The 26,203-nt window shown below is 37.0% G+C and overlaps 1 pseudogene; it reads left to right on the top strand.

Annotated features, from left to right (window-relative positions):
• On the top strand, nt 1-26,203 carry LOC137024535 (scavenger receptor cysteine-rich type 1 protein M130-like; annotated as a pseudogene).

The raw sequence follows: 26,203 nt of genomic DNA, 5'->3' as shown, positions 1-26,203 counted from the left end.
GAGTCAAACAAACAGTGTGACGAGCAGAAGAAGATGGAGGGATGTCTGACACTCGTTTTACTCTCCTCTATAGTCACTCTAACAACATCTGGTAAGTACAAAATAGACTGTAAAGATGTGAAATTTTACATGTGTAATTAAGCAGTTTATCTATGATGGCATTAGACCACTAGAAACTGAATAGAGGCCTGTGTAATATAAATAAGCTCTTGTGACACTAGATTATTAATTTATTAATTATATTTGATAAATGATTTTAACTTTTACAGCTTTCACACTGGTCAGCTGGTGTTGTGTTTAGTTGTGCTATAGAAATAAAATTGACATTGACATTGAACTTTTACAGCCAACCAATTTAATGATGACAAGATTATTTGTAATATACTCTTATGCAGCTTTAATTGTCAAGTTTGTAATATTTTTTTGTATTTAACAGTTTTTTATGTATATATCTCATGTTTATTGACTTTGTACTCTACAGATGACTGTATGTTCTACTTCTACTGTGGTTAAATCTCTTTCTCTCTCTTCTCAGATTTGGAGACTGTTAGGTTAGTTAATGGTAACAGTCCCTGCAGTGGTCGAGTGGAGGTTCATCATGCTGGTCAGTGGGGAACAGTGTGTCATGATCGCTGGGATAAGACTGATGCTGCAGTGGTGTGTAGAGAGATAGGATGTGGAGAGGCTCTAGAGGCTGTGAGTAAGGCTCACTTTGGAGAAGGATCAGGACCAATCTGGATGGATGAAGTGTCCTGTAGTGGATCAGAGTCAACACTGAAGAACTGTGGATCATTAGGATGGGGTGTTAGTAACTGTGGTCATGATGAAGATGCTGGAGTCAAATGCACAGGTGAGCTGCTCCATACATCATCATGTTAATTAATCTCTGATCAGACCTCCAAATGTATCGTACATGCAATTTAAAATTATTCAGTGTAATTTAAAACCCCAATTACAGAAAAGTTGGATTATTTTGTAAAATGCAATAAAATTAAGAATCAGTGATTTGTTGATTCTCTTTAACATTTATTTAACTGAAAAAACGTACAAAGAAAAAAATTTCATAGTTTTCACTGAACAACTTTATTGTTTTTTGTAAGTATAAACAAATTTTGATTTTGATGATTTAACACACTCCAAACAAACTTGGGACAGAGTCATGTTTCCCACTGTGTCACATCACCTTTCCTTTCAATTACAATATTTAATCATTTGGGAATTGAAGGATACTAATTGTTCCAGTTTTGCAAGTGTCATTTTTACCCAATCTCACCTGATACAAGACTTCTGCTCAACAGTCTGTGATCGTCGTTGTCTGATTCTCCTCTTCATGATGGCTGTACATTTTCAATAAGAGACAGATCTGAACAGCAGTCAGTAAAGCACATCTCTTCTATGGTCTAGAAACCACTCTGAGCACGTGCAGAATGAGGCCTGGTGTTGTCTTGCTTCCCAGGAAACATGTGATCTTGATGGCAGTTTATGTCTCTGTACAATCCCAATATTCTCCATGTCAGTGATTCCTGCACACATATGAAGTCACTCATGCCGTTTGCACTGATGCTCCTCCATACCATGACAGATGTTTGATTTTGCACCTGTCGCTGATGTAAGTTTGGATGGGACTTTCGTCTTTGGGACTGAGAACCTGATTTTTTCAAAATGCCATCCCTTTTTTTTTTTCCAAAAACAAGCTTAAACATGGACTCATCTGACCACATGTAGCACATTTCCATTATCTTTTATATCATCAGAGATGAACTCGGGCCCAGAGAACTCACCGCCATCTCTGCATTGAACAGATTTCTACAAGCTTTCTCCTCGTGTAACAGAGATTCAAGATGCTTTTTTTGATGCAGAAGCAGACTGTGTTAAGTGACAAAGGTTTTCCAAAGTATTCCTGAGCCCATGTGGCTACATTTAACAAAGTAGAATGATGATTTCTAATGCAGTGCTGTCTGAGGGGTCAAAGGTCACACACATTCAACTGAGGTGTCCTATACCTTGCCCTAGATTTCTCTGAATAGATACCCTGAATCTTTTTACAATATTATATATGCTAGGTGGTGAAAGACATAAATACTTTGCAATCTTGCATTGAGAAATGTGATTTTTGAATTATTTGACAATTCTCTCATGAAATTTGGTACAAAGTGGAGAGCCGTGACCCATCTTTGCTTGCAAAGACAGAGAAGCTCTTTTACACCCAAATATGATCCCCTGACCTGTTACCAATTCACCTGCTCACTGTGAACTGTTTCAAAAACAGTGTAACTTGGATATTATATAATCTTTTCACTTTTAGTTTGCCTCTGTCCCAACGTTTTTTAAGTGTGTTACAACATCAAAATTAAAATTTGTTATATTTACGAAATACAATTATGTTGGTCAGCAGAAACATCAGAAATCTTTTCTCTGTACTTTTGTCAGTTAAAAAAGATTCAAGAGAATTAACAAATTACAGATTTTGGTTTTTATTGAATTTTACAAAATGTCCCAACTTTGGAACTGTATATTCAGAGCAATTCATAAGAAATTATTTGATGATTAGCATTTACTTTCATCTATTACAAAAATCCATTATTAATTAAAGGACTTACTGTTGTTTTATGTCCATATCACAATCATAATGACATATAGTTTTCTCTGTTGTATAAATATAATCAGAAACCATAAACTACGGAAGGTCAAGACTTGTGGACGGATCTCACCTGTGCTCTGGGAGAGTGGAGATGCTTCTTGTAGGCGGCTGGGGTTCAGTGTGTGACGCTGCCTTTGACCAGCAGGATGCAGAGGTTGTGTGTAGAGAGCTGGACTGTGGGGCTCCTGTACAGGTGCTGGGAGAAGATGCTTTTGGAAAAGGAAAGGGTCAGATTGGATCAAAAGAGATTCAGTGCACAGGAAGTGAATCACACATTCGACGCTGTTCATCATCAACCTCAAATAATATAAACTGCACCCATGACAATGACGTGGGACTGATTTGTACTGGTAAAATGTCAATGTTCAGCCTTTCTATAGAGAGAACTAATTGATAAACTAAAATGTAATTATGTAATCAAATCTTTTTTTTTTTTATCAGTTTCTGTAACCTCTGTGTTCTTTGTCCAGGTTACACTGACCTCAGACTGGTCAATGGTCCTGACATCTGTTCTGGTCGAGTTGAGCGTCAGTACTTCAGTAAATGGGGCACAGTGTGTGATGCATGCTGGGATATGAGAGCTGCCAGTGTCCTCTGTAGACAGCTGAATTGTGGGATTGCTGTGTCTGTTGTGGGATCAGACTGGTTTGGAGAGGGAAGTGGAGAAATCTGGGCTGATGTGTTTGATTGTGACGGGAATGAAACAAAACTCTCAGAATGTTCCATCTCTTCATGGAGTCGAGCTGAATGTTCTCATAGACGAGATGTTGGAGTCATCTGCTTTAGTGAGGGGATTTTATTTTAAAAAATATTTTAAATACATTAACTACCCTGCAATATCTTAATAAAGTGCCACATCTTTCACTCAGATTCCTCTCTGGCTGTTCATGATGGTCTGGTGCGGTTGTCTGGAGAGAGACAGTGTGAGGGGGAGGTGGAAGTTTCCATCCATCAGGTCTGGAGGAGAGTTCTGCTGGACTCCTGGAGTCTCACTGAATCCTCTGTGGTCTGCAGACAGCTGGGCTGTGGCTCTGTGCTGAACTTCTCCGGCTCCTCTTCATCCAGTCCTGAACACAGTCATGAGTGTGTGACGGGCTTCCAGTGCTCTGGGAGTGAAGCTCATCTGGGGAACTGCAGCTCTCCACAAACTCTCAACTGCAGCTCCACACAACAGCTGTCAATCACCTGCCTTGGTGAGAAGAGCAACATCTGAGCAGATTCTTCAGTTGTTAGTGATCACTAATGTGTTTCTCTTTCTCTGAATATCAGGTCACGGGTCCATCAGGCTGGTGGGTTCTGGGGGAGACTGTGCAGGGAGGCTGGAGGTTTTTCACAGCGGCTCATGGGGGACAGTGTGTGATGACTCCTGGGATATTAAAGATGCCCATGTGGTGTGCAGACAGCTGCAGTGTGGAGTGGCCCTCAGTAACCAGCAGGTACCAGCCTGGTTTGGTCCTGGTTCTGGACCCATATGGCTGGATGAGGTGGAGTGTGAGGGGAATGAGACGTCCCTGTGGAGCTGCTCTTCTCCAGGCTGGGGAAAACATGACTGTCAACACAAGGAGGATGTAGGAGTCGTGTGCTCAGGTAAACAGTAAAGTAATGTAAATGATTTTCAAAGATACATTTAATTGTTTTTCACAAAATATCCCATGATAATGTACAGCTGGTCATTTTTAAATAACTCCAGGATGATCAGGAGCTGATGGGTCTAGTATCATCTTAAAGGAGTTTATTTTTCAACTATGACTGTGCAATGTCAGTCTGATATAATGTGTTGCCATGGATTATGATCATTTTTTTTCAATGTTTTTATTGACCAAGCAGAATCAAGTAGTATATTTTGTATAATATATTATGCATCTGTAAATATACACTGTGTACATGATATCAGTGTTTGCAGCATACATTAGACTTGTATTAACCAGTTATTTTTAGGTGATATTTTTGGTTTAGCAAAACCTGGATTGCAGTGGTTTTAATACACAACTTTTTCCATATTTTTTGTATATGTAGCATTTTTGTTATTTATTTATTTATTTTTTTTACAATTCTCATCAATAATTTATTTAGTTGAAGTTGATTCTCATCCTTCTCCATCTAGAGTTTAAAGAGATCAGGTTAACTGAGGGCTGTGAAGGGAATGTGGAGGTTTTCTACAATGGATCCTGGGGAAATGTGTGCTGGAATCAGATGGAAACAGACACAGTGAGTCTGATCTGTCAAGAGCTGAACTGTGGAAGATCTGGTGTTTTGTCTGATTCTACACCAAGACTGGAATCAGCTCCTAACTGGCTGGATGAAGTGAAATGTCGACCACATGATTCAAATCTGTGGCAGTGTCCATCTTCACCTTGGGGACAGAATGACTGTGGTGAAGATGAAGTGGCCAAAATCACCTGCTCAAGTAAGATAATATTTAAATGATGATCTCAACAGTCAGGTTTCTTTAAAAACAATGTTTATAATGTGGTGAGTGAACTCTTTCTGGAAAACTAAACTGAGCTGATGGAAAAAGCCTATAGTTTATGAGATTTAAATTATTTTTCACATTGATGATGTTTCACTGTGAGATGTTTTCAGAATCAGATTCAGAAATTGCTTCATTGCCAAGTGTACTTGCACACACAAGTAATTTACCTTGGTATTGAAGCTTCCAGTACACACATATAAACATGGGCGACATTTGACTCTCGAGGTAGGGGGGGCAATCATTTTTTTTTTTTTTTTTTTTTTGCAAGTAGGCCTACAAAACGTTTTTTGTACCTGCATGATCAAATTATAAGCAGAAATTTTGAGCAAAAAAGTTTAAGTTTGCTTGTTTATTTACTCATTTATTTAATAATTCACTTAATTTTATTATCACGGCCACGGGGAATTATGTGGACAACGTGTGAATCAGTGTCCATCATTTTGCGAGCAACTGATGATAAAGAAAAATGCCACGTCGCAATATTGAAAATATTTCCATTTTAAACCATGAAGGAGAGCCAGGTGATATCACACAAACAATGTGCAAACTTTGCGTAAGAGTTATGTGGGTGAAGAAGTCTCAAACTCCAGTCAGTTTTTCACTACAGAAACCGAAAGTAAAAACTGACTGAGCTTTTGGCATCCGACGCTGCAATAACGGCGCATATTCTCTTAGAGATAATGTGAGATGAATCTGAATGAATTATTTTCTTAATATTTCTCCTGTGGCCCATAGTGAGAAAAAAAATAGTATGTTTCGTGAGACGAGAAGTATTTTGTGTTAAACAAGTTGTTCTTTAAATGAGGAGTAAGATAACTAATATTTTATTGTCCTCGCAGCGCGTCGGTGGTGATGCGCTATGAGATCGCGTGGCAAATGAATTGCAATATTAATTTAAAAGTATCATGATAATAAGAAAAATAATTCAATAGCCCTGCATGCCCGTCAACTATACGCCACTGTGAAGGGATAAACGGCTTTCGGGCATGGCATCAAATTGATTAACTGTTTTATCCAAATCCACATGCATGGGCCGTTCAGTGTTCAGTACTGCAATGTCTCCTGTCTCCTGCTGTTTCTCATGTGTTTCCAGTCGGCGCAAGCAAGAAATGTTTACTAGACTGTGGACTAGCTTTGACTCTCCGCGCAGCCGAATTTTTTTGACCACAGACGGTGTGCGTTTGCATGCGCCGAACGCGTCTTTCCGCGCTGATGGGTAAAGGAGTAGCCTATCTTTTAGAAAGGCTTGCGCGCTCAACTGTGCGCAAGACGGAGGGGAACGTGGGAAATGAAGTATACCCGGGCCTTAACCGCTCCAAATTGTAGTGGACTGGAGCTGACGACGGATCACATCGAGAAAAAGATGACCCCCCCCCCCCCCCCCCCCCAATGTCACCCATGCATATAAATATAACAAGACATATCATAACATTTAAGAATAATAAAAAAGAAATAGTATAAAGTCAAAATAAACATTTACAGATAATTAACATATTTACAGTATTGTGAATAATAATATGAATGAATAGAACTAAATGAATTTACAAAGATATCGCACTAAACATTTCAAGAGGGAAACAGAAACTGTTCTAGTGATCTGAGGTGCCGTCAGGACTAATGACTCTGTATCCTAATGTTCAGTTCAATTCATTTTTAATCTCAGTGGAGGAAAATCCTGAATCTCCTCAGAGTCGTCTGACATGTTCTACTTCACCATCTCCTCACCAGAGACAGTGTTCAAGTAAGTTTTTTTGACAATACTTTTACATTTTATTATAAGCCTGTATTTTCCTAATAAATGAATAATATATGTGCATTTAAACAAAACATTATATGCATTAAAATCTTAATCAAATTCATAATTGTAATTATACATTTAAAGCCATCTTTGTTAAGTTTCAGTATGTTTTGTTGTAAATGTGCTGAATCTGGTCAGTGATGTTGATGTGTGTGATTTAGATCATGTTCCTCTCAGACTGAGTGGAGGGGAGGGCCGGTGCTCTGGGAGGCTGGAGGTGTATCATAACGCTGTGTGGGGCTCAGTCTGTGATGATCTGTGGGACATCAGCGATGCTCAGGTGGTCTGCAGACAGCTGGGTTGTGGAGCAGCTCTGAGGGCTGATGGGAATTCAGTCTTTGGTGCTGGTGAAGGTGTTGTGTGGCTGAACAGAGTCGAGTGCAGAGGGAATGAGATTCACCTGTGGGACTGTCCTCTCTCCCTGAAGAACCACACTGACTGCTCCAACAAAGATCACGCTGGACTCACCTGTGCAGGTCACAGAAAAACATTAAGGAATGTTAAATCAATTATTTGCTTTGATTTGAATGTGTTTGCCTTTTTCAACAGATTTGCCAGATTTGTCAGTGTCCACTACTCCTGCCACAACAACATCATCTTCTCCTCCAGTTTCTCAGACAGTGAGCTCAACATCAGTCTCTCGTCCACAAACTTCTCCGTCTCTCTCTGTGCTTGTGATTGTACTGGGAGTTGTGCTCTTCCTGCTCTTAGTGCCACTGCTTATACTGATTCAGCAGAACAGAGTGATGAGGAGAGGTAGGAGAGATCCAGAGACTGTCATATTGTGTCTTATTCAGTGTGTGATCAGTCATGTGTTGTGAACTGACAGCAGGTTTGTCTCTCTACACTCACAGCTCTCTCTAAGAGGAGACACAGGAGCACGACTGAGGCCGTTTATGAGGAGATTCATCACAGACACAATCACTTCACTCAGAGGGGTGAGACATGAACCCTGAATCTTATTTAATATGATGAATTAATAAGAGAGTCTGTCAGACACTTGATGTTCATCTATTATTAGTCCTGTTAAACCTCCTGCAGAAAACCACAGAGCTGCAGGTGTGTGTGTGTGTGTGTGTGTGTTTCTTCCTGTGTTTATATTTTAGAGGGTAATAAGGAGCAGTTCATATGTTTGTGTAGGTGCAGGTGTCTCTCTGTGTGTGCTTTTTCCTGTATGTATTTTTAGGGGGTAATAAGGATGAGTCCATATGTGTGTGTGTGTCAGTAAGTGTCTCTTTCTGTGTGTATTTTTAGGAGTAATAAGGAGGTTATTGTGTTTGTACATGTAGCTGCAGGTGTGTGTGTGTGTGTGTGTGTGTGTGTGTGTGTGTGTGTGTGTGTGTGTGTGTTTCTCTTCCTGTGTGTATTTCTGGAAGGCAGTGAGGAATGGGTTCATGTGAGGATACATGTGTGTTTACTAATAGGCCTCTAAAACATGAGATTTCTGCCTCTAATGCTTTTAATATGTAAGTAATTAATATTTGTGTTGTGTTTTCAGTAACAAATGCTTTCTGATCCAAAGGAAATGAGGATTCAGTCTGTTTTTAATGATGAACATGTTTCTGACTGTTCTGCTCCTTTAACAGGGAGTCTCATCTCTGAAGAACTGCATTCTGGGTATGAAGATGCTGATGAGCTTCTCTCAGGTTAGAGAGCTGAAGAATGTTCAAAACAACACCTAAAATAAATTATTTGATTTAAAAACTAGATAAAAAATAGATAAAATGTTTTTCACATATTTTACCACTAAATGAAATGTGTTTGAATGTTTCAATTGTTCACAATACTAAAACTTTTCTCTTATTAGAAAAAGAGTTCAAGACTGTGTATTATGATGATGTCACCAGTGGCCTGAAAGGTCAGTAATTGATCACATGATTCATTCATTACCAGATGATTAAAAAAGCTGAATGGTCTCAAGAACTGCAACAGCATTTAAATTTTGTTTCCCAAAATATTAAAAACACTCAAAATATAAACATGTTTTGATGCAGAAGAGATGATGAAGGAAATCACACCGGGATACTATGATGATGTCATCACTGATGGACTGAAACCACATCGTGAGACAGGTGTCGCTCTGTTATTATAATAGGATATGAAATGTTTAAAATGTATAAAAATATGTTTATAAATAAATATATAAATTATATTTTGTATGTGTTTCTCATGTTCAATTTGTAGAAGACGCACCTGAGAGCTATGATGATGTCATGACGAGTGGACAGAACTTTAATATTAAAAAAGGTGTTTTTACTTTTTATTCTTTAGTTTGTGTGTTTAACATAATACCTCTGAAGTAATGCTCAGCTCTGATATGATGATGTATCATTTGTTCTGTTTATATCTTCATGTTTATGTAGTGGACGCACCGGAGCATTATGATGATGTCATCATTAATGGACAGAGCATTCCAGGTGTAACTGGTGAGTCACACAGAACTGTATTTTATCATCATCCACTAATATTGAACATGTTTCTACCTTTAATGAATCATCATGACGTCATCAGGAGTAAATCTAACTGTTGGAGAGACTTTTGACTGCCAGGATCTGATTTAATTATTATTATATGAGTGAAGCCGGTCAGAGCACAACTTTATATAAGGAAGAGGAGAAGGTCATCAGGTTTAGAGGATGTATTGATAAAAATAAGCCACAGAGGTTCAGGTATTTCACAGGTAGAGATCAGTTACAGGCAGTAGAGGCATTAGTCTGGAGCACAAGAAATACAATAAAGGATAATGAAAATAGTTCGGCATATATACAATAATAAACGTCCATTGCTAAATAAAGACAGTCAAAGTATATTAAATCATTATCAATAACATTTCTCCATGAAATATGAGGAAAATACAGTATCATGTTGTACATTATAAGCCATAAGCGATCATCTGACATGATAAACATAACTCCATATATGGATATAATCACGGATAATCGCTCTTCTGATATAAACAGCTTCGATATCAAATCACGGCGCAAACTGATCATTGTAAACCAGACCAGTGAAATACAAACAAACAGAAGAAATAATCACACATGAACAGCGTCATTCAGCTGTACTAACAGAAACAACAGCTGCAGACATGATTGAACACAAATAACTCAATACCGATCTCAATAAACACAAATAAGACAAACAGGATTACTTGCAGGTCAATGGCGAACACTTTGAGGTGATTCTGCAGCAAATATCACAAATAAACAGCAATAAATGTCCTTTCAGCGATCGGCTCTACAGAGCATAACAGTTCAGCAGCAACAGCAGCTTAAAGGTACAATATGTAAAATTTTTGCAGTAAAATATCCAAAAACCACTAGGATAGTGTTATATATTTTGTCCAGCTGATTACAAACAATATCTCTAATGTTTTCAACTACTTGTAAATCATGAGAAAATTCCCATTCTAAACAGTGACACGGGGCAGTGCAGTCGCCTGTCAATGACGTCAGTTACCTTTGTTACCGCCTTTACTGACGTAGAAACCACATGACAACAGTGCCGTGGACAAATGCGGAAGTAGTGTCTAGCGTCCAGCAAACCACTAGCTCGCTTCAAGCAGTTCCTTATTTACTTCTTGAACGTTTTATGGTGGATTGTGTTACTTATTTATGGAACATAATTACTGTTTACCATCTGCCGCTGGTTCTGTCCACAAGGACAGCTCCCGTAAACTCATGACCGGAAAAGCGGAAGCGGCGCCGGCGACTGTGTCATAATAAAAGTCCCGCTGCTCGTGAGGCGTGTGTTGATCAATCGCTCCAGCTCCTCGTTCAGCTCCCGCAACACTCGGTCCTGCTCTGCTTCATACTACAGTAACGTTAATAATCGCATCCACGAACATGAGTTCTTCCAGACTCCAATCCCTATTCTTTTGCACCGTCCATTGAGAAGGAGACCACATGTCCCAAGTTTCCGCTCTAAAACTTGGCGTCATCAAACTACGCCTTTGTTTTGAATAGGCTTCTAGCGGAAAAAAATATCACAAATTGTACCTTTAAGTCACGTGACTGCTCAGCTGGAAGATGACGTGAATGTCAAAATAAAAGCCCTCGTAAAGGAGCCTTTACGACACTAATAGTCTCAGACTGTCATGAGGAGAAAGAGATCAAGCTTTTCTTCTATTTTACTTATTTCAGTCACAGACGAGTACAAAGCAAAACGTGATCTCATGTTTGAAAGGGTTTCAAAGTATATTGTGAGGTCAGTATTACAAAAGGTAATATATGAGGGTTTATTTTGAGTTATTTTTGTCTTATGAACACAAAACTTTGCCAAAATAATGAAAAGGTTAATTGTGTAATTTTGTTTTTCAGAAAAATAAGTTTCAAAACAAAGTAAAATGTCATAAGACTCTAAATTAAGAGTTTTGTTCATTTTAAAGTCAATCCAAAAAATAGGGCAATAAAAAAAATTAAATGATCAAAATCTTCAAATGATGTATAAGTACATTTATCACAAACAGTATGAATATATCTACTAATGGAAGTATTTACAGGATAACATCCTATGAATATTTTTTTTACCTTATTAGAACCTATTTATATGTTAAAGTACAAATTCTGTGCCAAGATATACATTGAGGTTTAAGATGTTTTGATTCACATGGATCCGACATTAAAGGAATTTCTTATAAAATTGTTATTAAAACATTTATCAAAAAAGGAGCTTTACAAAGTTGAGGATTTTGGAAGGTTGTATAATTAATGTCTACATCTGAGAATTTGGTTAAAATTATTACATCATTAGGGATAGCCTTAATTACTTTAAATTATTTTACATATATATTTTAAAATAAAATTAGGGTATGTGTAGGAAAGAGATCAATGACATAATCAGTGACACAAGCTGTATTAAAGGGATAGTTCACCCAAAAATGAAAATTTGATGTTTATCTGCTTAGCCCCAGCGCATCCAAGATGTAGGTGAATTTGTTTCTTCAGTAGAACACAAATGATGATTTTTAACTGCAACCGTTGACATCTGTCAATCAAATAATGCGAGTGGATGGGAACTCTATCAATAAGAGTTGAAAAAACTTGCTTAGACAAATGCAAATTAAACCCTGCGGCTCGTGGCAACACATTGATGTCCTAAGACATGAAACGATCGGTTTGTGCGAGAAACCGAACAGTATTTATATCATTTTTTTACCTCTAAAACACCACAATGTCCAACTGTGTTCAGCATTCACTTAGTGAGGTCTGATCACGCTCTGACAGCGCGCATATAGTTCAATGAAAGCGAGACATCACTGCCGCTGTCAGAGCGCGATCAGACCTCACTAAGTGAATGCTGAACACAGTTGGACATTGTGGTGTTTTAGAGGTGGATAAAAATTATATAAATACTGTTCGGTTTCTCGCACAAACCGATGGTTTCGTGTCTTAGGACATCGATGTGTCGCCACGAGCCGCAGGGTTTAATATGGATTTCTCTAAGCAAGTTTTATTGACTCTTATAGATGGAGTTCCCATTCACTCGCATTATTTGACTGACAGACATCAACGGTTGCAGTTAAAAATCATAATTTGTGTTCTACTGAAGAGACAAAGTCACCTACATCTTGGATGCGCTGGGGGTATGCAGATAAACATCAAATTTTCATTTTTGGGTGAACTATAAATCACAATGTGAGGTTTTATTTCACATGTGTATCAGAGGGAGATCAGGAGGAGTATGATGATGTGAAGAACAGCGATGAAGATGAGAGAAACCTGTTGGGTCAGTTTTTGTCAATTTTTACATAACCATATACTTTATTCATCATTTTGCTCATTTTTAAAACTAAATCCTGATGCATTTATAACAATGAATGAAAATATGAATTTGCTTTTGTTTTTAAAAACAGACTATGATGATGTGGGGGAGGAGTCAAATAAAGAGGGAGGGGCCATATGACTCACTGACCACACCCACTGCCTCTGATCATCAAATCATATTACAGTTACTGGAGATACTGTTTTTTTGCTACTAAAGATTCAGTGTTTTATGTTTTTATGTTATTTTAAATGTTTTTAAATGAAAGGTTTCATGCTGTGCAAAATTCAGTAACACATTGTAGTGTTTGTATTTTAGTATTTGAGCTATTTTTATTTTGATAAGATGCTTTTCACCTAATAAAAAAATAACATTCATTCATCATGTCACAAAAATATTTTTTAGAAGAGCGGTTAGAGGAAATGAGAAAATTATGCAAAATACTATAAATGTTAAATGATGAAAATAGATTTACCACTTATTAGATATTGTAAGTTATCGTGTTTCCCATAAACTTACTACCAGCATTAGTTCTTGTGTATGTCAGCTTGAATGAACGACACAGAATGTGAGTGAAATTGATTAAAGTAACTAACTATAAATAAAAAAGAATAACCTACAATATAGGAAAGTAAGGAAAGATTGTGACAAGAAATTTAAATTCATCTTATTTTGTTCATCTCAAATCAAATTAATATGTTTAGTTAGATCATAAAAGTGATTAAAAGTTGTCAATACACATCATTCACATCTTATCATCACTGCTGACATCATCGGTAATCAGACCTGTCACTTTGATGATGTCACACACCAGCACAATGTCAAGAGGGAACAGGAAGAGGTTTTCGTATTCTAGAATTATTTGGATTTGGTAAATCATTTATAGATACTGTAACCATCTTTTATAAAGGTATTAACAGTTCAGTGATCATTAACTTTGACACGTCCAAAAGGTTTGACATCCCCGTTTTTATTTCTTATAGCCACAGAATTACTTTGTCTGAGAATTAACCAAAATTAAAATTTGAAATGAATTTCTATATTTGACAGGGAGATTAAAATTGCACAGCTAGCTGATGACACTACGCTATTTTTGAAAGACAAACGACACCTAATGCCCTGGAACTGGTGGAACAATTTTCATGCGCCTCTGGTTTAAAGCTCAATCTCGAAATGTGAGATTATTTCATTTCATGCTATAGATGATACATTTTTAGATGGTATCCCAGTTAAAAATAGTGTAAAATATTTAGGCATTCGTATCATTAAAAGTCCAGTTACCAGACATCATTTAAATTTTTCTGATAAAATGATAAAAACTAAAAACATCTTTAACATCTGGCTTCATTGATCTTTTAGATCCTAAATGCAACAACAGACATATTCGTACAATCTTTCAGATGAAGAGAAAGATTACTCCAGGGTAAATTCTATTGGGATTCTCTTGTAACAAGTGTAAATTGGAGAAAGGCCTTTTGCCAAGTAACTTTTGTATATCGAACAAAGTTAAAGAAATTCATTATAAAATCCTTCATAAAATCTACCCTGTTAAATCATCTATTTCTAAATATTCTGATATTGATGAAACTTGCTCCTGTGGTTTTGTTGAAGAAACAGCTGCCCATTTATTTTAAGATTGTAATTTAACTAATACATTTCATGCTGATTTAAGTTCTTATATTTTTACCCATACAAATTTAACCCATACCTTCAGAAGGTGTTTTTATGAAAACCCAAAGCTGCTATACCTTGAATATGTTTTTAATATTATCTTGTATGCAAAATTCTTCATTCACAAACAAAAAGTGGCTTAAATCTCCCCTAAGCTTTCCTCTTTTTCTTGCTGAATTTAACTCCTTTATTTTATCCCTCAGTATTATAAATAACAAAAAAAAAGTGAACATTTGTTGATGCATTATGATGATTTAAAGATGTGATTTAACCTAATTATTGTGGTTTTCTTTATTATTTCATATTGATGTATGCACACTCAGGATATTTGTTTTCTATTCTTTTAATATGATTATTTATTGTAACAGACACAACCACACTTTATTTCCCTGATCCTGTATGTATGTTTCAATTTTGCGATTAAAAAAAACAAAAACAAAAAAAAAAAAACAGGAAGAGGTTTCTGTGCTGAAATTTCCTGTTTGATCACAGGATGAATTAAGGTTTGGATGAGGGGGAATCAAGTATTTAATATTATTATTTAAAATGAACTTTTACATGATTGACAGACAGATAAAGTTTGACATATCCTGCTATTATTTACCTCCTCAGTGTTTAACAGTAAATAAGAGTTGAATGCCAGAGATCTGTGTAATCTGTGACATTAAACTGAATTCATGATGAAATACTGAAGTCTCAAACTAAACTGATATGCAAACTAAATTATCAGCCTAGAGAGAAATTATTATAATTAAAATGCAGAATTACAGCTTTAACCTGAACAATAAAACATTTTACTCTTCCTGGTCTGTTCCAACAAAAAAGTTGGTATAAACGTGTTTAATTAAATCCAGTAAATGAGTGAGTTTGTGGAGAGCGACCGTTACTCTGGTCAGAACATGATGTTTCCATGGTGACGGACGGCAGGGTTCCTAAAGGAAAAGGTTTGGAAAAGGATGGAATTTGATTTGAGTAATTTCCAGGTCTGGAAAAGTATGGAAAAAAGAAATCAGACTGGAGTGAGTCGCGATCGTTCTTGGTGCTCTGTGGCGTGACAGATCGCTGTAGCGCTGGTGAACTGACCATCTCTTCGCTTTACTAATTACAACACAAAATAAACATGATTGAACATCCTCAGGTATGTTGAAAGATACAGTACAACTTACCGAAATCTGTATCATGTCACATGCAATCGACCAATCAGTGTTTCAACTGCAGAAAGGCGACAATAAAACGGCTTGTAAAAATGTCACATTTAGCCTACCATAAGCCACTATTGAAATGTTTAGGCCTACATAAAAAAAGAGTAGAAGAATAATTGTCATTAAAAATGTATCATAACGTTATTATAAAAACTTCCTAATGTGTAATTTAGCCTATATGTAAGTAGCTTACAAATCAATTTTAACCTAATATTATAATGATGTTGATGTACCAGCTGGTTCTCTGTTTATAGCATTAGTTGAGAGATTTTTTTCTTTGAGGAAATTTGCCATGTACTGTACCTGATAGGCCCCAAATTAATCAATACTGAATCAAAGCTAATCAAAATCAAATCGCAAGCTTCTGAATCAAAATTGCATTTTTTTTTTTTTTTTTACTATAGAAGCAAATGTTGTTTTTTCCATTTATTTTCTTGTCAGAGTGCCCCAGAATGCTTCGTTTACATGTTAAAATCACAAAAATCTTCCCCTGGAGGAGGATGCCCCCACTAATTTAAAAATCACTAAAAGGCTGACCCGGACTGAAAACATGCAGCAGAGGAAAGGAGACAGAGGCTTACCAATGGCAGAAAATCATTTGGAAGGAGGTCTGGAAATTTGAGTATGGAAAAGTATGGAATTTTGAAATGGAAAATGTGTAGCATCAAACTCATATGAAAAGGCCAAATATTCAAGATTACAGGGCAAAATTAAAGTTTGTCTGTGAAAAACCTGATATTAAAATCACTCACTAAAGAAGACATTCTGTCCCTCTGTGCATAGACTATAGTCTGTTTCAACAGCAGATAAAGTGTAAAATTAATGTGCAGTGAAAATGATCTCTACATGAAACAAGTTACTTATAAATGTTGCTATAAGAGAAGAAAAACCATTGATTTCTGTCCTGAAACATGTTCACACTCCTTCATGCTCAACACAGGGACAGACCCTTGTAGTCTTCAATAAGAGGTGTTTTACTGCCATCTGCTGGACAAATACAGCATTGCAGCATTAAACATGTTTATTGATGTATGTTATTTGTTATTCTCTAAGGTTTACTTATGGTTACTTTACTCATGGTTAAGGTTTACTAACCTGTTATGTAGATAATATTTAATTTATTTTAATAAAAAGCAAATCTGAATAGCTTAGCAAAAATGTAGTTTATACTATGATGTAATCAAATTTTATTTTTAGAATAAAAGAACAAAGCAGTAAAATCATATTTTAAGTCATATTATGCATAATTTATCCAGAAACAGTAAGATTAAAATAATTCATGAAAAAAGTTCTACTTCTACTAAGTTACAAGTGTTTGAAGTGATCAGACTTACAGAAACAGTCATCAGTGTTGTATGTTGTGTGTGCAGATCCAGGCTTTGATGCTGAATATAACCTGCAGTGTTTCTCTATCAATCTCTTTAAGTTAAGTGTGACTTTATCTCCACGCTGACATATGACTGACACGAGTCTGTCCTCAGTGAAGTGTCTCTTCACGCTGGAGGAGGAGTCCCGCTCATCAGCGCTCACACTTTATTGATATATATGGAGAAAATAAAAATGCTGCTTTCTGATTTGTCACTGATTGTGTTTGATGATTTCCTCTGTTGTGTCTAATAAGGTAACAGTGAGTGTCATTGGCAGCTGTGAGAGTCTCTCTCTCTTTAGGGGACTGACAGGAGCCAGTTTCTTCAGTGTGTTTGAGGGAGAAGAAGGAGAAACTTTGGTACTAAATTTATTAGTCTTTTCAGAGAACAAAGGGGGATGGAGAGCTGTCTGACACTTATTTTACTGTCTTCAGTGGTTACTCTTGTTACAGCTAGTAAGTACACTCAGAGTCAGATAAGTAAAAAAATGATAAAGCATACTATTTTGGATAAATGAAATTTATTTTAAATTGATTTACATGTGATTTTGGAGTTACATGTTACTACTGTAAAGTTATTATTTAATTGTTGTGAACTCATTTACTGATGTTTCTCTCATGGGCAGATCGTGTGAATGTGAGGCTTGTAAATGGTGACAGTCGCTGTTCTGGTCGAGTGGAGGTTCATCATGATGGTCAGTGGGGAACAGTGTGTAATTGGAGCTGGGATATGCCTGATGCTGCAGTGGTGTGTAGAGAGATGAACTGTGGGGAGGCTTTAGAAGCACCAAGATATTCTTACTTTGGACGAGGATCAGGAAAAATCTGGATGGATAGAGTGCAGTGTAGAGGATCAGAGTCAACACTGAAGGACTGTAGATCAAGTGGATGGGGTAAACATGACAGCGATTGTGGCGATCATAACTATGATGCTGGAGTCAAATGCTCACGTAAGCAGTTTCATACACCTCATTGTTGACCATTTCTTCTATTAACACAATATGCAAAATAATAAACAAAATGGAAAAAAATACAATAATTTGATACCTTTTGTTTTCAAAGCTATTTATAAAATTGTAATTTAAAATGCCCCAGATATTTTCTTTATTAATTACATTGAAGGAAAGGTTAATCACTCACACAGTTATTGTTTGTTCGTAACAGTCACAGTAAGACAGGTTCACTCACCATTATTCTAATTAAAGTGTTTTTATGTGTTATGCAAATAATCAGAAACCATAAATTATGGACGATTTACAAGACTTGCTGATGGACCTCACCTGTGTTCTGGGAGATTAGAGGTTCTTCAGGGAAACACATGGTACACAGTGTGTGCTGCTGCCTTTGACCAGCAGGATGCAGAGGTTGTGTGTCGAGAGCTGGACTGTGGGATTCCTGTACAGGTGCTGGGAGAAGATGCTTTTGGAAAAGGAGACGCTCAGATGTGGACACAAGAGATTCAGTGCAGAGGAAGTGAATCACACATTCGATTGTGTCCAACTTCACAAGACATTCAGTGCTCTCAAGAAAACAACGCTGGACTGATTTGTTCTGGTAAAACTTCAATATTTATCCTGTCAGTGGAGAAATCTGAACCCAGTTATTAAATACTAAAATGTAATTATTGAATCTGTTTCATTAAGCTTTGACTATGTCTTTTTCTTTGTCCAGGTTACACTGACCTCAGACTGGTCAATGGTCCTGACATCTGTTCTGGTCGAGTTGAGCGTCAGTACTTCAGTAAATGGGGCACAGTGTGTGATGCATGCTGGGATATGAGAGCTGCCAGTGTCCTCTGTAGACAGCTGAATTGTGGGATTGCTGTGTCTGTTGTGGGATCAGACTGGTTTGGAGAGGGAAGTGGAGAAATCTGGGCTGATGTGTTTGATTGTGACGGGAATGAAACAAAACTCCCAGAATGTTCCATCTCTTCATGGAGTCGAGCTGAATGTTCTCATAGACGAGATGTTGGAGTCATCTGCTCTAGTGAGGGGATTTTATTGAAATAAATGTTATAAATTATCTAGAAATATCTTAATAAAGTGTCACATCTTTCACTCAGATTCCTCTCTGGCTGTTCATGATGGTCTGGTGCGGTTGTCTGGAGAGACACAGTGTGAGGGGGAGGTGGAAGTTTCCATCCATCAGGTCTGGAGGAGAGTTCTGCTGGACTCCTGGAGTCTCACTGAATCCTCTGTGGTCTGCAGACAGCTGGGCTGTGGCTCTGTGCTGAACTTCTCCAGCTCCTCTTCATCCAGTCCTGGACACAGTCATGAGTGTGTGACGGGCTTCCAGTGCTCTGGGAGTGAAGCTCATCTGGGGAACTGCAGCTCTCCACAAACTCTCAACTGCAGCTCCACACAACAGCTGTCAATCACCTGCCTTGGTGAGAAGAGCAACATCTGGGCAGATTCTTCAGTTGTTAGTGATCACTAACGTGTTTCTCTTTCTCTGAATATCAGGTCGCGGGTCCATCAGGCTGGTGGGTTCTGGGGGAGACTGTGCAGGGAGGCTGGAGGTTTTTCACAGCGGCTCATGGGGGACAGTGTGTGATGACTCCTGGGATATTAAAGATGCCCATGTGGTGTGCAGACAGCTGCAGTGTGGAGTGGCCCTCAGTAACCAGCAGGTACCAGCCTGGTTTGGTCCTGGTTCTGGACCCATATGGCTGGATGAGGTGGAGTGTGAGGGGAATGAGACGTCCCTGTGGAGCTGCTCTTCTCCAGGCTGGGGAAAACATGACTGTCAACACAAGGAGGATGTAGGAGTCGTGTGCTCAGGTAAACAGTAAAGTAATGTAAATGATTTTCAAAGATACATTTAATTGTTTTTCACAAAATATCCTATGATAATGTACAGCTGGTCATTTTTAAATAACTCCAGGATGATCAGGAGCTGATGGGTCTAGTATCATCTTAAAGGAGTTTATTTTTCAACTATGACTGTATGACTGCAATGTCAGTCTGATATAATGTGTTGCCATGGATGATGATCATTTTTTTTCAATGTTTTTATTGACCAAGCAGAATCAAGTAGTATATTTTGTATAATATATTATGCATCTGTAAATATACACTGTGTACATGATATCAGTGTTTGCAGCATACATTAGACTTGTATTAACCAGTTATTTTTAGGTGATATTTTTGGTTTAGCAAAACCTGGATTGCAGTGGTTTTAATACACAACTTTTTCCATATTTTTTGTATATGTAGCATTTTTGTTATTGTTTTTTTTTTTACAATTCTCATCAATAATTTATTTAGTTGAAGTTGATTCTCATCCTTCTCCATCTAGAGTTTAAAGAGATCAGGTTAACTGAGGGCTGTGAAGGGAATGTGGAGGTTTTCTACAATGGATCCTGGGGTAATGTGTGCTGGAATCAGATGGAAACAGACACAGTGAGTCTGATCTGTCAAGAGCTGAACTGTGGAAGATCTGGTGTTTTGTCTGATTCTACACCAAGACTGGAATCAGCTCCTAACTGGCTGGATGAAGTGAAATGTCGACCACATGATTCAAATCTGTGGCAGTGTCCATCTTCACCTTGGGGACAGAATGACTGTGGTAAAGATGAAGTGGCCAAAATCACCTGCTCAAGTGAGATGGTATTTAAATGATGATCTCAACAGTCAGGTTTCTTTAAAAACAATGTTTATAATGTGGTGAGTGAACTCTTTCTGGAAAACTAAACTGAGCTGATGGAAAAAGCCTAAAATTTATGAGATTTAAATTATTTTTCACATTGATGATGTTTCACTGAGAGATGTTTTCAGAATCAGATTCAGAAATTGCTTCATTGCCAAGTGTACTTGCACACACAAGTAATTTACCTTGGTATTGAAGCTTCCAGTACACACATATAAACATGGGCGACATTTGACTCTCGAGGTAGGGGGGGCAATAATTTTTTTTTTTTTTTTTTTTTTTTGCAAGTAGGCCTACAAAACGTTTTTTGTACCTGCATGATCAAATTATAAGCAGAATTTTTGAGCAAAAAAAGTTTGTTTGCTTGTTTATTTACTCATTTATTTAATAATTCACTTAATTTTATTATCACGGCCACGGGAAATTATGTGGACAACGTGTGAATCAGTGTCCATCATTTTGCGAGCAACTGATGATAAAGAAAAATGCCACGTCGCAATATTGAAAATATTTCCATTTTAAACCATGAAGGAGAGCCAGGTGATATCACACAAACAATGTGCAAACTTTGCGTAAGAGTTATGTGGGTGAAGAAGTCTCAAACTCCAGTCAGTTTTTCACTACAGAAACTGAAAGTAAAAACTGACTGAGCTTTTGGCATCCGACGCTGCAATAACGGCGCATATTCTCTTAGAGATAATGTGAGATGAATCTGAATGAATTATTTTCTTAATATTTCTCCTGTGGCCCATAGTGAGAAAAAAAATAGTATGTTTCGTGAGACGAGAAGTATTTTGTGTTAAACAAGTTGTTCTTTAAATGAGGAGTAAGATAACTAATATTTTATTGTCCTCGCAGCGCGTCGGTGGTGATGCGCTATGAGATCGCGTGGCAAATGAATTGCAATATTAATTTAAAAGTATCATGATAATAAGAAAAATAATTCAATAGCCCTGCATGCCCGTCAACTATACGCCACTGTGAAGGGATAAACGGCTTTCGGGCATGGCATCAAATTGATTAACTGTTTTATCCAAATCCACATGCATGGGCCGTTCAGTGTTCAGTACTGCAATGTCTCCTGTCTCCTGCTGTTTCTCATGTGTTTCCAGTCGGCGCAAGCAAGAAATGTTTACTAGACTGTGGACTAGCTTTGACTCTCCGCGCAGCCGAATTTTTTTGACCACAGACGGTGTGCGTTTGCATGCGCCGAACGCGTCTTTCCGCGCTGATGGGCAAAGGAGTAGCCTATCTTTTAGAAAGGCTTGCGCGCTCAACTGTGCGCAAGACGGAGGGGAACGTGGGAAATGAAGTATACCCGGGCCTTAACCGCTCCAAATTGTAGTGGACTGGAGCTGACGACGGATCACATCGAGAAAAAGATGCCCCCCCCCCAATGTCACCCATGCATATAAATATAACAAGACACATCATAACATTTACGAATAATAATAAAAAAATAGTATAAAGTCAAAATAAACATTTACAGATAATTAACATATTTACAGTATTGTGAATAATAATATGAATGAATAGAACTAAATTAATTTACAAAGATATCGCACTAAACATTTCAAGAGGGAAACAGAAACTGTTCTAGTGATCTGAGGTGCCGTCAGGACTAATGACTCTGTATCCTAATGTTCAGTTCAATTCATTTTTAATCTCAGAGGAGGAAAATCCTGAATCTCCTCAGAGTCGTCTGACATGTTCTACTTCACCATCTCCTCACCAGAGACAGTGTTCAAGTAAGTTTTTTTGACAATACTTTTACATTTTATTATAAGCCTGTATTTTCCAAATAAATGAATAATATATGTGCATTTAAACAAAACATTATATGCATTAAAATCTTAATCAAATTCATAATTGTAATTATACATTTAAAGCCATCTTTGTTCAGTTTCAGTATGTTTTGTTGTAAATGAGCTGAATCTGGTCAGTGATGTTGATGTGTGTGATTTAGATCATGTTCCTCTCAGACTGAGTGGAGGGGAGGGCCGGTGCTCTGGGAGGCTGGAGGTGTATCATAACGCTGTGTGGGGCTCAGTCTGTGATGATCTGTGGGACATCAGCGATGCTCAGGTGGTCTGCAGACAGCTGGGTTGTGGAGCAGCACTGAGGGCTGATGGGAATTCAGTCTTTGGTGCTGGTGAAGGTGTTGTGTGGCTGAACAGAGTCGAGTGCAGAGGGAATGAGATTCACCTGTGGGACTGTCCTCTCTCCCTGAAGAACCACACTGACTGCTCCAACAAAGATCACGCTGGACTCACCTGTGCAGGTCACAGAAAATCACTGACCAATATTAGTAATTTTAGTGCTAATAATATTTGTGTATTTAAACTGTCATTTGCTTTTATTTGATTTTGAATGTGTTTGTGTCTTTTTCAAAGATTCACCAGATTTGTCAGTGTCCACTACTCCTGCCACAACAACATCATCTTCTCCTCCAGTTTCTCAGTCAGTGAGCTCAACATCAGTCTCTCGTCCACAAACTTCTCCGTCTCTCTCTGTGCTTGTGATTGTACTGGGAGTTTTGCTCTTACTGCTCTTAGTGCCACTGCTTATACTGATTCAGCAGAACAGAGTGATGAGGAGAGGTAGGAGAGATCCAGAGACTGTCATATTGTGTCTTATTCAGTGTGTGATCAGTCATGTGTTGTGAACTGACAGCAGGTTTGTCTCTCTACACTCACAGCTCTCTCTAAGAGGAGACACAGGAGCACGACTGAGGCCGTTTATGAGGAGATTCATCACAGACACAATCACTTCACTCAGAGGGGTGAGACATGAGCCCTGAATCTTATTTAATATGATGAATTAATAAGAGAGTCTGTCAGACACTTGATGTTCATCTATTATTAGTCCTGTTAAACCTCCTGCAGAAAACCACAGAGCTGCAGGTGTGTGTGTGTGTGTGTGTGTGTGTGTGTGTGTCTCTTCCTGTGTTTATATTTTAGAGGGTAATAAGGAGCAGTTCATATGTTTGTACATGTAGCTGCAGGTGTGTGTGTGTGTGTGTGTGTGTGTGTGTGTGTGTGTGTGTGTGTGTGTGTGTGTGTGTTTCTCTTCCTGTGTGTATTTCTGGAAGGCAGTGAGGAATGGGTTCATGTGAGGATACATGTGTGTTTACTAATAGGCCTCTAAAACATGAGATTTCTGCCTCTAATGCTTTTAAAATGTAAGTAATTAATATTTGTGTTTTCAGTAAAATAATGCTTTCTGATCCAAAGGAAATGAGGATTCAGTCTGTTTGTAATGATGAACATGTTTCTGACTGTTCTGCTCCTTTAACAGGGAGTCTCATCTCTGAAGAACTGCATTCTGGGTATGAAGATGCTGATGAGCTTCTCTCAGGTTAGAGAGCTGAAGTATATTCAAAATAATGCCTAAAATAAATTATTTGATTTACAAACTCTAAAAAATAGATCAAATGTATTTCACATATTTTACCACTAAATGAAATGTGTTTGAATGTTTCAATTGTTCACAATACTAAACGTTTTCTCAAATTAGAAAAAGAGTTCAAGACTGTATATTATGATGATGTCACCAGTGGCCTGAAAGGTCAGTAATTGATCACATGATTCATTCATTACCAGATGATTACAAAAGCTGAATGGTCTCAAGAACTGCAACAGCATTTAAATTTTGTTTCCCAAAATATTAAAAACACTCAAAATATAAACATGTTTTGATGCAGAAGAAATGATGAAGGAAATCACACCGGGATACTATGATGATGTCATCACTGATGGACTGAAACCAGATCGTGAGACAGGTGTCGCTCTGATATTATATAATAAGGATGAAATATTTAATATATATATATATATATATATATATATATATATATATATATATATATATATATATATATATATATATATAAATTATATTTTGTATGTGTTTCTCATGTTCAATTTGTAGAAGACGCACCTGAGAGTTATGATGATGTCATGACGAGTGGACAGAACTTTAATATTAAAAAAGGTGTTTTTACTTTTTATTCTTTAGTTTGTGTGTTTAACATAATACCTCTGAAGTGATGCTCAGCTCTGATATGATGATGTATCATTTGTTCTGTTTATATCTTCATGTTTATGTAGTGGACACACCGGAGCATTATGATGATGTCATCATTAATGGACAGAGCATTCCAGGTGTAACAGGTGAGTCACACAGAACTGTATTTTATCATCATCCACTAATATTGAACATGTTTCTACCATTAATGAATCATCATGACTTCATCAGGAGTAAATCTAACTGTTGTAGAGACTTTTGACTGCCAGGATCTGATTTAATTATTATTATATGAGTGAAGCCGGTCAGAGCACAACTTTATATAAGGAAGAGGAGAAGGTCATCAGGTTTAGAGGATGTATTGATAAAAATAAGCCACAGAGATTCAGGTATTTCACAGGTAGAGATCAGTTACAGGCAGTAGAGGCATTAGTCTGGAGCACAAGAAATATAATAAAGGATAATGAAAATAGTTCGGCATATAATAAACGTCCATTGCTAAATAAAGACAGTCAAAGTAGATTAAATCCTCATCAATAACATTTCTCCATGAAATATACAATCCAAGGGAGGAAAATGCGGCATCATGTTGTACATTATAAGCCATAAGCGATCATCTGACATGATAAACATAACTCCATATATGGATATAATCACGGATATAATGGATATGATTAGAATTCAAAAAGTGATCTCATGTTTGAAAGGGTTTCAAAGTATTACAAAAGATAATATATGAGGGTTTCTTTTGAGTTATTTTTGTCTGATAAATACAAAACTTTGCCAAAATAATTAAAAGGTTAATTGTGTAATTTTGTTTTTCAGAAAACAAAGTAAAATGTTCTAAATTAAAAGTTTTGTTCAATTTAAAGTCAATCCAAAAAATGGAGCAATAAAAAAATATCAAAATGATCAAAATCTTCAAATGATGTATAAGTACATTTATCACAAACAGTATGAATATATCTACTAATGGAAGTATTTACAGGATAACATCCTATGAATATTTTTTTTCTTTATTAGAACATATTTATATGTTAAAGTACAAATGATGTGACAACATAAGGTTTAAGATGTTTTGATTCACATTGAGGATTGGATCCGACATTAAAGGAATTTCTTATAAAATTGTTATTAAAGCGTTTATCAAAAAAGGGAATTCACAGAGTTGAGGATTTTGTAAGGCTGTATTATTAATATCTACATCTGATAATTTGGTTAAAGTTATTACACCATTGAGGCTTAATTACTTTAAATTATTTTACATAAAAACTAAATTATAAATAAAATTAGGGTATGTGTAGGAAAGAGATCAATGACATCATCAATGACACAAGCTGTATTAAAATCACAATGTGAGGTTTTATTTCACATGTGTATCAGAGGGAGATCAGGAGGAGTATGATGATGTGAAGAACAGTGATGAAGATGAGAGAAACCTGTTGGGTCAGTTATTGTCACATTTCTATAGCCTATTTCTATTTTTATTTATGTTTCTCTTTTAAACTAAATCTTGTTGCATTTATAACAAAAAAATATGAATTTGCTTTTGTTTTTAAAAACAGACTATGATGATGTGGAGGAGGAGTCAAATAAAGAGGGAGGGGCCATATGA

The sequence above is a fragment of the Chanodichthys erythropterus genome, chromosome 8 (genome assembly GCF_024489055.1).
Source record: "Chanodichthys erythropterus isolate Z2021 chromosome 8, ASM2448905v1, whole genome shotgun sequence".
NCBI classification, from domain to species: domain Eukaryota; kingdom Metazoa; phylum Chordata; class Actinopteri; order Cypriniformes; family Xenocyprididae; genus Chanodichthys; species Chanodichthys erythropterus.
Note: the sequence above shows the minus strand (reverse complement) of the source record. Positions and strands in the feature narration are given on the sequence as shown.